At 45.4% G+C, this 14,341-nt stretch overlaps 1 long non-coding RNA gene across 1 annotated transcript; it reads right to left on the minus strand.

Annotated features, from left to right (window-relative positions):
- Positions 1-12,545: 12,545 nt before the first annotated feature.
- Positions 12,546-13,470, minus strand: LOC126987343 (uncharacterized). Its single transcript, XR_007740759.1, has 2 exons — positions 13,367-13,470; positions 12,546-13,051 (listed from the first exon to the last, which is right to left on the minus strand). It is a non-coding gene; the product is annotated as an uncharacterized LOC126987343 (long non-coding RNA).
- Between the last annotated feature and the right edge of the window lie 871 nt (positions 13,471-14,341).

The raw sequence follows: 14,341 nt of genomic DNA on the forward strand, positions 1-14,341 counted from the left end.
GGGATAATGTGCCCACACATGTTCAGGGGGGCAGGTTAGACTATGTCACTCTTTTCAACCTGCCAGCTTTACTGCCCAGACCCTTATTTCCAGGTGTTTTCTGGTGACCAATTTGCCCTGGAGAAGACCATCAAGATCAAGCCTGCCCCTGCTGTGTCCCGGAAGCGGTTGGCTGTCCCTGCTGCCCGGATGCCGCGCCTCGTTGCCGAAGTCGGGGCGTGGTACCATACTGTGAAGGGATCCTTTACCGACGCCGCCTCGCTGTACCACGGCCTGCTGGACACCGTCGAGAGTTTTGTTGCAGCTGGCAGGGCCTCAAGGCCCGCCAAGCGCCGCCTGCAGACCTACGCCTCGGACCCGGCTGTCTCCAACTGTCAGCGGACCCTTGCCTCGTACCAGCGGCGCTGGCAGCAGGACCCCGCCGATCGGGCTGCCCGCGATGCCATGGTCGCTGTGGCGCGCCACCTCACTGAACTCAGACAAGAGGCCCGGTCACGACACTGGGTCGCCTTCCTTGCCAGCGTGCGCAAGACCCGCTCCCTGCGGGAGGTTTGGCACCATGTCAACAGGGTGAGAGGGAGGACCAAACGGCTGGTGAGTGACCCTGACCCTGCGGGCCGGGTCCAGGACCTGATGCGCCAGTGGCAGAGGGCCTCCTCCCTTGTTGGTCTCCCTGCACAACACCAGGCCGAACTTGCCCGCCACAGGGAGCGGCGGATGGCCCTCGTTCAGCACCACGTCACACTTCTGTATGACACATGTGTCCCCATTACCCACGATGAACTCCTTCTTGCCGTCAAACATGGCAAGTCGACAGCCCCGGGCCACGACGGGTTGACTTACGACATTCTTAATAGTAGCGGTAGTCAAGCTTTATTAAATAATTTACCTTATGGTTCAGATAAATTGGATAAGCATTTGAATCTGCAGTCTTAGTTCAGCACTATATAACATTTTTTTTCCGCCGTGGCGCAAGACCGCATCCGTATGTTTTCATTTAACCAGGAAATCAGGAATAATAATACCATCGCTAGGAATAGAACCAAATTATTTCATTTCTACAAAGTTTTATGGGCATATACGTTTGGATTTTACAAGAATACGATGTGAATATGACCATTTGATCATGTCACTTTCTAATTGATATAGATTACATCGTACAGATTGGATTTTTATAAGCTTTGGTATGTATTAGTAAGCGCCAATACGTGTTGTTATGCTTGTGACGCCGAGGTAGCTTTGTACATTGTTTTATTTTATGATGATACTTTGTTTTACTAGTATTATGATGATATCATTCTGAGACCATGTCATTGCAATTTCATTATACAGTTTTTGTTTTTCCAAGGATTTCGCTTTGCTTACTTCGGAATCGAGGCAATTTATTTCCTTTCTGCAAAGTTTTATTATGGGAATATTCTTTTGGATTCTATAAGAATACGATGTGAACATGACTGTTAGATCGTGTCACTTTCTAATAGATATGAATCACAAAATGGATTTTTATAAACTTCGCCAGGAGAAATGCGCAGGTACCGACTGCAGAAAAAGCCAAGAAAGATAAATCAGTATTAATTGTGAACTTGTGATGATGTGAAATCATGTGATATTGCTAACTAATTATAGTCAAGGACTCTTCTATTAAGGGAGGCTACATACTAGGACACGATTTTTCCTGGCGGACTCCAGGCAGAGTGCAAGATAATATACATATTGCAGTAGTGTAAGTTTTAAAAATTGATTTCATGAAATTCTTAGTTATTCAGTCAAATGCCTGCTGGAGCCTGGGATTAGGCTAGGGTGGGTTAATTTACACCAGGACCAGGTTAGGTGTGGTTAGCCTAATACAGTGTTTGGCTAGCCGCTAACCAAACCTAAACCTAACCTAAATTAACCCAAATTAACCTAATCCCAAAGTAACACGAATTAAATTAACTTGCCTGAAGTCCTGAACTAACTGAATAAAACCTAACCAGCTAACCTATAACCATACCCTACCTTCCCCTCACTCTGTTCTACCTTCCCTTCACTGTTTAACTTATTTCCACTCTGTTCTACCGCCCCAAACTTTGTTCTCCCTCCAGTCATGATTCACTCTGTTCTAACTCCCTTCACCCTGATCTATCTCCCTTTACATAATGGAGTCCCTTCCAGCAATATTGATTCATTTAACTCCCTCCACATCATATCGCCATCAGAGTACATTACTGTTATCCTCATTTATTACCATTTATCATTATGCTTAACTGGATTAAGTGGATCTTCAATTATTCAGTGTGCACCTAGTTTTAAGAAATAAAATGTCTGAAATTTGCATTTACAAGTGCCTTTAAAATGATTCTACAATTGTTCATATTCTAAAAAAATTTCCCGGGGTGGGGGGGTGGGGGCTAACAGCACCCCACTAAACCCCGCAGCTGCTTTGGCTCATTGTGCTCGCCTCTCACCCCATAAGAGGGGCCCCAAATGGGAATGAGCCCCCCGGGCCCCAAAATGTCTAGGAACGCCCCTGGGCGGAGGGTTACCAACATGCTGCCTAACAGATCTTCAAGAGGGGCACCACCTCCACACCACACATTCTTATCACCTAGTTTGATAACCTACTTGTCCATCTCACATGGCCCATGTATCTCAGCATTCTGCACTCTTGGCTCCATGTCATCCTCTTCAACTTGTTGCTTCGAATAGCATAACTGGCCTCACATACATAGAAGTGTTCAATATACCTAGGCTATAATATTATATTTAAGGACTCCTATACGAGGTATCGCCCCAGACAGAGGTGTCGAAGTAAGTGTGTCTGATGGTAGGCTGGCTGACTGCTGTCGGGACCCAAGCCAGCATGCCCTGGGGGTTGTGTGCGGGAGGAGGAAAGAGGGTAAAGGACAAATGGTGTGTGTGTCATTATCAGGGGTAACCACGGTGGAGCGCAAACACTCGGTAGTTGTAGTCAAGGCTTAATTAAGTTGATGAGTGATGTTAGACTGAGTGAGCAGGTTCTTTACCACATATTAGTGGGAACACTTGATAGTGTTGTGCTGGAAGCTTCCCCCGGGGTCTATGGGACTCCGGAAGGAGCGGGTAGAGGGGCTGGGAGCAAGGCCCCGCCCGCGCCCCGCGGCCAGGCGCCAGGCGGGAAGTGTTGCCAACTCGCACATATTTTTGCTACATGTTCTTGTATAATCTAATATATACTGTAACATTCTAGACTGTACTGTACGGTATATATAGGAAAGAGGGCGAGAGGAGTTAGTCCCAGTCATAGTAAGCTAGTGGTCAGTGCAGAGTCAAGAGTGAATTGTACAACTAAGGAAGAATATTAAACTACAGAAGCTGTGCAAGGTGTTTCCATATCTCCCTCCCACGGAGTCTCCTGACGGCGACACGGAACCCAAGTAACACGTCCGGCATAACAATAGGTTTTCTTCGTGTGTTGGTGCTACTTGTTTCTTGTGTTTACATGTTAGTTTATAATTAGACTAAGTTCTAAGTGTTATGAGCGACAATTTAGTCTTGTATGGCTGAATCCTGTCCCTTGACCCTTAGTTCATCATCAGAATCTCTAAACAAATATATTTACCTTAAGTAATAGTGTTAAAGTCACGCTACCCATATTATTTGGCAGATGATAATCCTGTGTGCGATAACGGTGCCTTATTAGACTTGGTAAATGAACTACTAATTTTACTCTCTGGTTTAAGTGATCAACAATTAATTCTACTTTGAGGTATAATTAACCAACATTATTAAGGTGCCCATGCCAGGCACGACATTAAGAATATTTTTCTGTTGACCAGCAGACTTACTATAGTCCAACCATTTCCAATAGTCTGTTGAGGCAGTGGCTTCTGCAGGTCCTTTCCTCCTTCTGCTTTGCCACACAGTTCCAGTTACCTATTTCCTCCGTTTCCTGTCCGTCTTTCACAAACTGGGCACCTGTAATGCACCACTACTTGATTTACATTTCTCAGCCCTGAGCATCTCTTTGTGGCACCACTTATCACCCCCTGTGCACAGGGCAGAGTTAAGTAGCCATTTCTCTTCCACACCAACTACCTTCCTGTATAGATGATTTCTCAGTAATTACTTATTTGTTGTGCTGTATCAGCTGTTACGTGCTACATCAAGCTGTAATACTCAAACTGCAGGTTAATCCAATAAAAAAAGTGAATGACTAAGTCATGTGTTATTATTCCCAAGCTCCATTGGCAATGGCAGTACACATTATATAACTGAAGCATATTACACATTCATTGAACACAATTAAAACTAACTACCCTAATCAAATTAAATGTAACCTAACCTCATCTGACCTAATTAAACTAAATATAAGGTAACCTAACATAACCTGGCCTTAATGCCTGCTCCCAAAATGAAATAAATGGAAATAAATATGATATTAATTTGAAAAATATATCTGAGGAACAAAAAGAGGGAAAATGACAAGAATTGAACTATGAAACAAGAATTGTTGGCTTCAAGATGACCTCAACTGACTAAGAATGACAAGATCTACGCAATGTGACAGGTCAGAATTGAGTCTTGAAAATGATTTCTGATGATTAAGAATGACATGATCTACTGAATGACAACAATTGTCTGCTTTGAAAATGACCTCAGCTGAAATAATATTGCATGCAGTTAACCTTTTCCTACCTCTCCAACATCCTATTCCATTCAGTCACAACTGTTACCACAATCGCCTTTTCTCTCTTATATACATACATCACTCAAGTAGCATGTGCTCAATCATATCGTCACCCCTCTTTCACACCTACATGAATGTCACACCTTGGGACTAACACCTTGCCACCATCTGGAAGAGGATGTCCTCCCCCTCCCCGGCACCACCACACTGCACTCAACCCTCCCACCACTATCATTCCAACCTCCCACTGATGTGTTAGATCCCTGAACCCCTACCTACTGTTCTTTACAATGTGTTTATAATGTGTACATTTTTAGCTTAGCGGCTGGTAAGACCAAATACACTATATTATTACTATTAACACACACACTTGAGCAATAAGCCCAGACCACAACAGCCAGCCCAGCACAGTCACCAAAAAGATCAGACCTTTCACAGGACCCACCAACCACATGAAGCCTGGGGTGGAAAGTGAATAACAGATCATGCCGTCACAGTCACCATTTGTTCCAACAGATGAATATTTTCTGTTCTCTGTGCTACACACAGCCCTGTAACACCACCACAACAAACACTTGCACTCACACACACAGCAGAACTGAATCAGCACAGCACATCAGAAGTGGACCTTCATGTGCCTGACAATATCACACTTAGTCATGAAACGTTTCCCACAAACATCGCACTTGAACCCTTTATGACCAGAGTATCTGAAGACGTGCATGTCCAATATACTCTTCAGTTTGAACCTTTTCCCACAAACTTCACACTCATGACTTCTTGCATCAGTGTGTGTAACAAGGTGTAATTTGAGGGTACCCTTCTGACTGAAACATTGCCCACAAACTTCACACTCATGATTTCTTTCACCAGTGTGTGTAAGAGTGTGTAATTTGAGGTTATCCTTCCGAATGAAACATTTCCCACAAACTTCACACTCATGATTTCTTTCACCAGTGTGTGTAACAAGGTGTAATTTGAGGGTACCCTTCTGACTGAAACATTTCCCACAAACTTCACACTCATGCTTTCTTTCACCAGTGTGTGTAACAAGGTGTAATTTGAGGTAATCCTTCCGACTGAAACATTTCCCACAAACTTCACACTCATGATTTCTTTCACCAGTGTGTATAAGAGTGTGTAATTTGAGGGTACCCTTCTGACTGAAACATTGCCCACAAACTTCACACTCATGATTTCTTTCACCAGTGTGTGTAAGAGTGTGTAATTTGAGGGTACCCTTCTGACTGAAAGATTTTCCACAAACTTCACACTTATAATTTTTTTCACCAGTGTGTGCAAGAGTGTGTTTCCTGAGGATACTCTTCCGACTGAAACATTTTCCACAAACTTCACACTCATGATTTCTTTCACCAGTGTGTGTAAGGGTGTGTGTGTTGAGGTGACCCTTATGATTGAAACATTTCCCACAAACTTCACACTCATGGTTTCTTGCACCAGTGTGTGCAAGGTGTGTGTGTTGAGGGTACCCTTCTGATTGAAACATTTCCCACAAACTTCACACTCATGGTTTCTTGCACTGGTGTGTGTAAGGGTGTGTGTGTTGAGGTGACCCTTATGATTGAAACATTTCCCACAAACTTCACACTCATGGTTTCTTGCACCAGTGTGTGTAAGGGTGTGATGTTTGGGGTTACTCCTATTACTAAACCTTTTGCCACACTCCCGACTTTCATGAGGTCTTACACCAGAGTGTGTGGGTGTATTTGTTGAGGTCATCCTTCCCTGCATGTCTTTTCTCACACTCTTGGCTTTGGTCAGTAAACTTGCTCTCATTCTCAGATCTTCTCACACTTCTGAAATTCAAACTTCCCCCTTTGTGGATGAAGAGGCCAGCAGTTGTTGTTGTTGTTGGTGGTTGTGTTGGTGGTGTTTTTTATCACTCCTGAACCTCACACCAGTAGCAGTCTGCTCCTGCTGATCCCAGCCACTCCAGCTGCTGTCCCGCCTTGCAGCCTCCACTGCAACACTACTCTGGATGTGAGGAGTTGGCTGGCCTTGAGGAACCTCAGAGATGCTGGAGAAGGCGGCGAGGTTGCTTCAAAGCCACACTCAGTGACCAATTGAGCAGGCAAGGCGAGGGATGCACCAAGGAGTCCTGAAGTCAGCGGCAGCAGGGACGGAACAAGTACTGACCACAGCAACTGTCTCGATGCCTCACTTCAACACTAACACCAGTGGTGGACATTGGGACACAAAGTCATGTGCTGAAAAAAAAAAAAAAAAAAAGACTGGTAAGGAAACTGAAGTTGGTGGGAGGGATCAGGGCGGTGGTGGGTGCACCGAAGGCAAGCCACAGGCCACCGGGTCAGGCAAATAGTGCGTGTACTGATAATAAGCTAATGCAATAATAGTGTCTTGAACTAACCTAAATAAATCTGAAGCGATATTCGTAACAATACTAAGACAGAACTACACGTAAATGGACAATATCCAGCGACCAAAGCTGCAAGCTTGATAGTTTTAAGGTCTGTTAACACATTAATTGCGTTTGGCAACTCAGCGCTCTTGCCTGCTCCGCGGAACTTTCACGGCGCCCACCACGCCAGTGTTAGGGATGGGCAAGTACCGTTAATTTGAGTACCGGTAGTACCGGTACCGAAAACTCAAGTACCGTTAGTACCGGTACCGGTACCGGTACCCAAAGGAGTTTTTTTCGTAATGACTTCTGATGAAATTCCCAAACAAATTTCCTGTAAAGAAAACCCTCTCTCTTCCTTCAACTTAATATCAACTAGAGTAGAAATGCAACGTTTAGGAGCCTTCTGATTAATGTAAAATCACTTAGGTTTAAGGACAGATCACCTAGTCTACCATGGGGTCTGTGTGGTCTAATTTTCTATGTAAATCTATGTAAATCTCTCTCTCTCTCTCTCTCTCTCTCTCTCTCTCTCTCTCTCTCTCTCTCTCTCTCTCTCTCTCTCTCTCTCTCTCTCTCTGAATGAAGTGAATATTTATTTTTTCGAAAAAAGAATAGCATGTATAGTTATTATGGATGTACTCGATCATAGTCTAATAACAATAAAAATATTTATTAGCAACCTAAAAAAGAAAAAGAATCGGACATGAAGAATTATCCAGTAACTCCAATAAATAAATCAAATAATGGAAACGGGAGCTGTGATGGAAACGGAAAGCAGGACAAAATGGTGGGAACTTGGGGAGACGGTCAGCGGGGCAGTGCCTCAGCGTCTACACACAGGGCTCATACCGCATGGAGGCGGGCGAGCACCGAGTGATCATTAAGCTTCCCGGAACCCAAGTGATCATGATGCTTCGCGGTACCAGTACCGATAGCAGTTATCGATAACAGGTACCGGTACTGGTATCGATAACTGCTATCGGTACTGGTACCGCGAAGCATCATGATCACTTGGGTTCCGGGAAGCGTATTGATCACTCGGCACTACATTGCCGTTAGGATCTTAGTGACGCTCGGTGCTCGCCCGCCTCCATGTGGTATGAGCCCCTGTGTAGACGCTGAGTCACTGCCCGCTGACCGTCTCCCCAAGTTCCCACCATTTAGTCCTGCTTTCCGTTTCCATCACAGCTCCGTTTCCATTATTTGATTTATTTATTGGAGTTACTGGATAATTTCATGTCCGATTCTTCTTTAGGTTGCTAATAAATATTGTTATTGTTATTAGACTATATCACCGAGATATCCACTCACTAAGTGGTGATTCTCTCTCTCTCTCTCTCTCTCTCTCTCTCTCTCTCTCTCTCTCTCTCTCTCTCTCTCTCTCTCTCTCTCTCTCTCTCTCTCTCTCTCTCTCTCATTCCCACCTCCTCGATAAGCTGAAAACTGAAGACATCCTCTGACGGGCCCGCCGGCCCGTGCCCTCCCCTGGGAGGACAAATCAACAACAACAACATCTCTCTCTCTCTCTCTCTCTCTCTCTCTCTCTCTCTCTCTCTCTCTCTCTCTCTCTCTCTCTCTCTCTCTCTCTCTCTCTCTCTCTCTCTCTCTCTCTCTCTCTCTCCTGCTACACCTCCAATATTTAATCATCTTATATAATTCATCATGCAATTCTTTATAGCCAGAAACTCTCGCCAAGGGATTCAAACTTTTTTCGTTAATGCTTTATTGGATAAATATGATCTCTCTCTCTCTCTCTCTCTCTCTCTCTCTCTCTCTCTCTCTCTCTCTCTCTCTCTCTCTCTCTCTCTCTCTCTCTAAAAGTTAACGAGTCATACGAATTTAACAGTGGCAAGTAAAAAGAAAACGAAGTCTTGGGTTAAAAGTTAGTGAGTCCCACGAGTCTTTAGAAAACGCTAATATATATTGTTTTTGTTATTAGACTATGATCGAGTACCCACTACCCATATCATCGAGATATCCACTTACTAAGTGGTGCTCTCTCTCTCTCTCTCTCTGAATGAAGTGAATATTTATTTTTTCGATAAAAAAATAGCATGTATAGTTATTATGGATGTACTCGATCATAGTCTAATAACAATAACAATATTTATTAGCAACCTAAAAAAAAAATCGGACATGAAGAATTATCAATAAATCCAATAAATAAATCCGAGCAACTGGTACCGGTACCGAGCAATCTGGTACCGGTACCGTACTATTAACTGGTACCGTTAGTACCGGTACTGGTACAGGTACCAGCCCACCCCTAGCCAGTGTCCGTTGGACTGTTGCAGAGAGAGGAGTGATGTATCATTATGAGAGGATGGCCTGTAGTATAGTGTAAAAATCCACGGTACAAATATATATCAAATCGCGGACCACTAATATTTTTTCCCTCTACTGCGTATTGGTGCACCAATGTACCAGGCATGGGTTGGCGCATATATGTACCAGTTGCAAGCAGCGCACCATATCTGGGTCGCGATCAGTACAGAACACTGAAGTGATAATGTGATTGTAAAGACCGGAATGTAAAGTGTTGGTTAAGACCGGGTGTGAGCGAAGTTGTATCAAGTGTCTGTATACCGCTAATAATGGCAACCTCCTTCCCTTCTGGAATCCTTACCTCGAGTGTGTAAATGTGGTGGAGGGGTGTGAGAGTGTGTAAATGTGGTGGAGGGGTGTGAGAGTGTGTAAATGTGGTGGAGGGGTGTGAGAGTGTGTAAATGTGGTGGAGGGGTGTGAGAGTGTGTAAATGTGGTGGAGGGGTGTGAGAGTGTGTAAATGTGGTGGAGGGGTGTGAGAGTGGGTGGCGGGAATTTGTTAAGTGTTCACATAAACTTTTCCCCAACGACGGCTAAAAGATATGCTGGGAATATGATCCCGAATGCTGCCGGAATGGCAGTCGGGCAGCTACCGCGTTCAAATTCGTGTATGTGTTAATGCCACTTTAGGCGCTGCGCTTATGTTTCGTGCAGCCCTCGGCGTGGCCGGCAACCTTGTCAAAGATCGGGCAGGAGTGCTGCAGGCATCGTGCACCACTCGCAGTGATCGTCCAGTTATGGTGCAGCTTTCGTGATAGATCGGGCAGCACTCGTGCAGTGATCGGGCACGAAATTAAAATTTTGGCCGTTACAACAACTGCCCGACAGCTGCACAGCAGGTGCACGATAGCTGCCCGGCGAATCGTTCACCTGATCGAATGCAGGACGATGGCTAAACGAGTGCTGCCCGATATGTGTGTATATATCATTGAGTGGTATGGCAACTTTGCACCACGAAAACCTCCAGCATGCTCGCTTCTCCGCGAAGTCCTGCAACGCTACTTGACGCCCTGATTCTCCCTGCCACCCTTCCTGCCACCCTATGCTCCTGACAGCCCACCTGACGCCCCTATGTGCTACCCTGACCTGACGCCCCAGCGTGCTGCACTTACACAACCACCTGACATCATGGTCCAATCACCTGACAGCTTCGCTACAGAGAGCCAGACACATGGTAGAGCAGCACAATGAGCTCACGGAGGAGAGGCTCGAGACTCACAGGGCATGGTCTCGTGGGATGAGTTGACACCTGTGATCTCTCTCTCTCTTTTTGAGAGAGAGAGAGAGAGAGAGAGAGAGAGAGAGAGAGTGTGTTAACGTGTGTGTGTGTGTGTGGGGGGAGGATTCAGGCCAGCAGTACACATGTCAAGGCCGCACCCAATTCTAGGATTAGCGAGTGAGGGAAAGGGCGCGACACATACCCTGTCAGGAGTCGTTCTTCATTCGTCCAGCAATCGAGCAGCATTCGTTTTGCAATCAGGATATGTTCTTTATTGTCGTTTTGTTGCCAGGCACAAGTTGGGCAGGAATCGTTTTCTGAAAAAAAAAAAAATTAAATCTCAAGATTCATTGTCGTCGATCGTTCGGATACCGGGCAGTTGTCGGGCAGGCATCGTTATTGTTGTGCAGCTTCCGTCCAGCATTCGGGTAATACTCGTGCAAGCGTCGTGCCAAAATATAATCCACGCAGGGGGACTGGACAAAGTGCACCAATTTCCAACGATACCAGTACGAACCAGGATCGCGGCGCTTTCGTCCAGAGATCGCCTATGTGTGAATAGGGTTTTAGGGAGAGAATCTAGAGTCCGGGTTGCTAGGTGGTCTTCAGGACGGCATGTGGGCAGTCTTGGGCCACTCGGCGGTGACTGAAAAATCCCATCTATGGCGCTGGACACGACTCGAACCCGCGTCCTTCTGGACGCGGCGCCGGCAAGCTAACCACTCAGACACCGCCTTTCCAAGGATTGGATAATTAAATATTAAATGGCTATAGGCCAAAACATAGCGTTTTTTTCAAGATTTCGATCCTGAAGACACAAGCTTTGAGATAAGGATTGTAGATGTGTGATAACTAGAGGAAAATTATGTAAAAATCTTGAAAGGGGCGGCCATGTTAAATATGTTTCCCCAGGGTGACGAAGCCGACGAACCTGACTTGAGCGTCCCCAAATCCTCCATGACCAGCAGAATAACAACGTGTGTACCTCGAATCACAGTCCCGGTTTGACCTCTGGACCTCTGGGTACAGGTGGAGATCGTACAGAGGGAGGGAGATGATCCTGGTTCTGCCGGAAGTCATTTTGTGACATAATTGCTCTGCGGTACAGATCCTTTTGAGTCACCCTTTTAAATTTTCAAATTGGTTAGTGGACGTAAAAAGATGTGCAGCATATCGAAACAGTTAAAGGAGAGGTAGATTGTTAACCTGTCCGGCAAAGTCTGGTAACAAAATTGTCGCCTGGTGAAGTCTGGCGGCGCAAACGGCGTTTCCGTGGCTCACATCATGGCTGGCTGTCGCATCTCTCCACCTTAGTTCTAAAGGGCCTCTAGTTACTGCCAGCATATAAAAACGTGGAGGTCACATGTTCTGCGGCGTATAAGATGCGCTTTGATAAATAGTTGTCAGAACACCAGTAACTTAGATACCTATCTTTCCGCGCTTCACTGGGGAACATGCCTAACACAGAACTGGTGGAATCAGTCTATAGGTACACTCATTTGGACTCTTCTTTCTCGCATATGTCAAAGAATATGGGATACTCTAGGAACTTCTCTAGAAAAGCATTAAGTTACAACAAATTATACATACCAACACTATCTTTTCTATCCACAAAGAGCAAACTGTTAAAGAATACTAAAGCGGGACTCAGGAGACTCTTCCGTGGCCAAGGCTGGGATAGTTTCTGAAAGATACTCACGGAGATTGACACGACTTTCTGTGAAGCAAATTTTCTCATCATTTGAACAAATCTTTGCTCGAATTCTTCTAGTATATTCCTTTTAACTTTTGAAGTGAGGCAGCATGTTGCAGCCATTTCTTAATAATATTCTGTTGGTTTTGTCTTGTCTCCTATATTGTAATAAAAAAGTACAAGCTGTTGTGTAAGGAGGCTGATGTGAGGAGGCTACAAGAGAGCTCTAGTAACAGGCCGGTGACCTCAAAAGGAGAGAAACAAAGAAATGTATGGAACAGAGTGAAACAATTTATTTTCTTTCATTTTCGTGCAATAACAAAACATCAGTTATCTTTCCTGCTGGGCACCGGAGGCCAGGCAAACTACCAGTGTCACAGGCAGATTTGTTTTAATTAATGGTGACCCAATAATATATCCCTGCTTGGCACATGCTGCTCCCCAGTGCTTTCCCTGACAGCTGTCGCCGATCTGAAGGTCGGGATGATTGATGAACACCTAGACAGCCTGTGGGCGATCTTCAGCCTCTTGGCGAGAATTGAGAATATCAGCTGGTAGCGGCAGGACTTCAACTCGGGACTATGGAATCACCACATCAGTCTTTTGCACTGACTGCTAAGCCATCCTGCCCCCTTGAACAATAGATACAGTGATGTATGATTTGTCAACATGCGGTGATGATCTCCACGAGGAAGGTAAACAAAGCCAATGCATTGCCAAGGAATAACAGATAGAAGGCGGCATCCAAGTGTGAGAGTCCCAGCACCACCCGCACCGAGCTGTCCTGTAGGCGACGGAGGAGAGTCAGACATTTATGTGATTATAATTTATGATTATAATCAATGCACTTACACCTACAGTAAAGATCACCGATTCCCAACTCTAAATTTGTGTGTGTGTGTGTGTGTGTGTGTGTGTGTGTGTGTGTGTGTGTGTGTGTGTGTGTGTGTGTGTGTGTATCAATTACCAGTTCTCGCCAGCTGACTGAACTGTTTTGAAAACTGTGCCATTAGTTATGTCCACGACTGTGCCTTCTCATGACCATGTGTAAGATCTGTGTGCCTCCCTGAACACAGCGGTTTCGAGCCCCAACTCTAACCTTGGAGTACTCTCTAGAACTGTCGTAGGTGAAGTTCGTTGTTGCTCTTTTCCGTCTGCTGTAGCCCTCCACCACGTGCTGCATCCAGTGCTTCTGCAGCCCAGGTCCCAGGCGGTCGGTCAGCTGCCGGAAGCGATTGTAGAATGGCGCGCCCTTTCTGCCAAAGGTTTGTAAACTGAGCAGAAATATTGGTGACATTGCATTACGTGTAACCTTTATGACGATAATTTTGTATAAAGCGCGTTATGAAACTTCATTTTGAAATTTCAACAGAAAATGTTCAATGTGAAGGACGGTGACAGCTGTGTTTTATTGAGGAACAGAAGAGGGATGTTTGGAAGGTTATGCAAAGTTGATGGTTAGCGAAACTGAGTTTGGCACTGTTTAACGAAGATTTACGTAGATGTCTAGATCACACGCATATACGTACTAGATTGTCTTTCCATCTAACAAAACGACACCAAACGGCCACTGAAATGTTGCATTTGTACCTTAGCGAATATCACGGTCCGGTTAAGCTGGGGGGCCCGACCGTGCGGGAGAGCTCCTCGATGAATCCGCATCGAGGAAGCCTGCCGTCAGTGGTGGGTATTAAGCTAAGAGAAAGCTTGCGTTTTAAAGGAGGAAGGGGCCTTAGCCCCATCCCGAAGCCGCACGAGCCTGACAAATTCAGGCCCACGAGCCTCACTTTTGTCTTCTGCAAAACGCTTCTACGCGTTCCCCTTCATCTGCTTCTGTACACAATAAGGAAACTTTACCCTGGGGTGAATGGCTTCGTCAAGCACAGAAGCACTGCGAACTGCCTGGCTAGTCATGTAGCCTACACGCAGGCGAGAACAGCGGCCTTCATCGACAAAAAAGAAGGTTTTTGACACGGCACAGCCACTCCAATGATCTTGTGAACGCTCTGGCGACACTTCCCTCCCCAGCTGGAGAAAGTTGGAAGGTTTCGTTTAGTTGGCGGAACATCTGAGG

This window comes from Eriocheir sinensis, chromosome 64 (assembly GCF_024679095.1).
Source record: "Eriocheir sinensis breed Jianghai 21 chromosome 64, ASM2467909v1, whole genome shotgun sequence".
Lineage (NCBI taxonomy): Eukaryota > Metazoa > Arthropoda > Malacostraca > Decapoda > Varunidae > Eriocheir > Eriocheir sinensis.